Source organism: Ipomoea triloba, chromosome 12 (genome assembly GCF_003576645.1).
Source record: "Ipomoea triloba cultivar NCNSP0323 chromosome 12, ASM357664v1".
In the NCBI taxonomy this organism is placed as follows: Eukaryota; Viridiplantae; Streptophyta; class Magnoliopsida; order Solanales; family Convolvulaceae; genus Ipomoea; species Ipomoea triloba.
The window spans coordinates 14,004,323-14,007,813 of record NC_044927.1 but is presented as its reverse complement, the minus strand read 5'-3'; positions in this window follow the sequence as shown (position 1 = coordinate 14,007,813).

Genomic DNA, 3,491 nt, shown 5'->3' with positions numbered 1-3,491 from the left:
AGAGATGTAATAAGTTTTAAGTACCCAAAGGTTGTGGGTGATCGCTCTCTTGAGAAGTGAAAAGTGATGAGAATCTCATTATGAGGGAAAGGTTTCTACTCAAGCGATCACAAGCAAGATATGTGATTTATGTTTATACTACTTACTAGTATGCTTAATTGTTTAGCAATATATTGTTGAGTATGTAAATGAATATCAAATGACCTTGTCAAGAGGGAAAATGCTATGATGATATTATTGAATTTTGCTCATAATGTATGCAAATTGCTATTTATAACTGTTGCAGGTAGAATCTTGCAGATGAGTAAGGTATAGGGTTTCTATGTAACAATTTTTACAAAACCTTTATTTAGTTTTGAATAACCCATGGATATCCTTACTTAGCCGTCGTGCTAACTACACTTCACTGTATTCTTATCAGATGCAGTCTAGTGTCAGTTCCTGCAGCCCGGTGAACTCCGAAAGTTCACCGGAGTATGTTTGTCAGGGCATGGATTATGACGATTACATACAGATGATGGAGGGAGAAGATCCATACGCACCTGGTTATGCTCCCGAGGCTCCCACCAACCCAGATACTCCTATGGCTCCGTCGGCCCCTTTTGTCTCTTGCCCGGTTATGGACGAGGTCCAGGCTGCTTACGGATTTTACCCCATAGAGTCGTTAGATGGTAGCGATCCCCTAGAGTTCATTGTGCACTACCCCTACCCTTGGGACCCTAGCCCTCGGGATGTTTGGGAGGAGTGGTCGATGGTCATAACCACTTCTCGGTTTTTGGACCATATTACCTGGTATGAGGGGGAGTGGCACCTGGTCTGGGGAGAGTTCACCGGCCCCGTGTACCGCATGCTTGACTAGACGTCGGATCTTTAGGAGTCTTTGGGAAATTTTTTGGTGTACATATATTTTTTGTAGCCTTAGTGATGGCTAGGTATGACCAGTTGCGTCTAGGCTGAACCTTGTTGGTATTTTGGCCCGAGGGGCAATCTTATGTATGTATTTTTGCAAGATTATATACTTTGCGTAATGAAGCTTTACCAGTTGATATGTATAAAAGTGCTTAAGTATCGGTTGGGTGATGGTTGTGGATGGAAGAGTTCCCTTTAGCTTGTGCACCTAGAGTGAGGTTCATCGAGGAATGATAGAACTCTCTCTCTAGGTGTGGCGGTAATGCCTCGGATGTACAGGAAGGTAGGTCCGGAGTGTTACACAATCCAAATTAGATTCACCTCAAATTTTACAAAGGCCTTCAAGCCGAGCCCCCTAGTGGGAACGATGTGCACACCTCAACCAATACTTTTCAACTAGACGCCAAAGCCCAACGCGTAAAATAAGTGAGGGTAGGGACATGGACCGCTCATCGCCATGGCTTGGGCGATCACTCTATTTTCTCACTTCCTAGGATAACGTCATCGGGCGACCCGACTTCACATGGAGCTCCATGCTTTTTCGAAGACAATGCAATGGGTGCCCGAATCCTGGCGAAGCGGCTCACCTCCGCTCTATTTTCTCATCTCCTAGGAGCATTTTATGTGGACAACCGACTCCAGGTATAGCTTTTGCTTTTTATGAAGACTATGGTTGAACACAACCTAGCGAGATGGCTTTCCTCAATTTTTATCTCTAGGATTGGCCTTTTGCCTTTTCTACTGTTTCTCCATACAACCGCTCATGCCTTTTTCTTGGGATTAAGGGATTTTTCACTCTAAGCTCACTATTAGGCTCACCTTTTGCCCCATGCCCTACCAAGATTAGTTCAATTCCGGGCTTCGCTTTCACTTATCTTTCTAAAATTAAGGGGTGCACACTCCCACTTCGAGAGATCATTGACTAAGGTCTAAGGAAAATAAGAGGTCAATATCATGCAAGCATTCAGGAATTTAAAGCTCATTTGGTCAAAGAAGGGGTACTTCCCATGGATATTCAAAGAGAAAAAAAATTATTTTTGGCATATGATTAACATTCTCCCTAGATAATGTGAACAATGACACACTCTCCAAAGATAAAACACACCCATAAGACAAGACCAATAAATCAATCAAGCAAACAAGACATTATAAGCACAACGTGCGTCCTTTCCACACTTTAAAACAAACATCGTCCTCGATGTTGCCATGAAGATCAAGTGGAACAAAGGAGCACAACCATTCAAAATCAATCAAACCCTTTCCACACTTTAGAAGTGTTTCCGGGGGTGTGGGGGTGTCAATAATATAGCATTTCGTGTGTGCAAAATAGCATGTGTTTATCAAGTATGCAAGGAACACGTATAACAATTTAATTTCCACACTTTAGAATTGAAAAACGGGGCATAAAAAGTAGAAGGGATAAGAGGTTTACAACCAAGTAAGCATCCCTTCATTTCCACACTTTAAGCTTTCAACATCTCTTTAGCCTTCGTTCTCCAAGCTACATGAAACAATGTTAGCGCAAGAAGACAACCAATTGACGTGCAATGGCCTGGCGGAAGTTATTTTATTCATAATGAAAGTATTAAAGCATAAATCCTAAAACAAGGTAAGTAATTAAAACAAAAGCAATAAGAAAGATATGTAAATCAAGATAGGAGATGATTCTTGGCACTGCCAAACCTTGGAGACTCATAAAATTGGATGAAAAGAAAATAATGCACAAAAATTTGTCAGGACCTGCCCACGCGACTCACACGCGTGTAGGTCCTCATGGATCAACACTGGAAAGATTCCACGCCTGTCACCACGCGTGTGAGCAGGCGTGGACAGCAGTGCTGATCACCTTCTTCGTCTTCTGGTTTTTGCCTTCCGTTTTTTATCCGATTTAGCTCATTCGTCATGGCTTAGCACCAAAATCACCTGCATTTTTAGCTCAAGCAAGGCTATTCTAAAAAGAAAATTGCTAATAAAAGAAAGAAAGGAAAAAGTAAACAAGAAATGAAATTCTAATCTAAGGATAACGTTGGGATTGCCTCCCAAGTGCGCCATGGTTTAACGTCTCCTGGCCAGACGTTGTGTGTTCTATCCTTCGAAGCACACAGATTTTGGGACCTTACCAAGCGTCCCGTGAACCTTTGCTTCAAGGAATGTCCCAAGATGGGTAACATCCTTGAATACCCACATAAGTAAAGGAAGAACAACATGCATGATTGGAAAAATTTTAGCATCAAACACCCTCCTTAATTCCTCTAGGATGGTGTTCATTTCTTCTTCGTCCTTATCTCTTCTCCCCCTAAAGATCTTCTCATTCGCTTCAAACCATATCTCCACACTCCCCTCCTCAATTTCAAGTGTGGTCAACTCTCTCCACTCAACCTTTTCCATAAGATCGAACGTGAAAGACCTATCATTTCCTACCATCCTTCCTCTCCTTCCCTTCTCTCATCTTCCCAAAAATTACTCTCACTCTCACATGAATAGAACGATGCATCATCCCCCTCACTCATCAACTCATTCTCACCCAAGACAAAGGATTCATCTTCCGAAAAGTTAAAGCAATCATAATCATTAGCAAACAA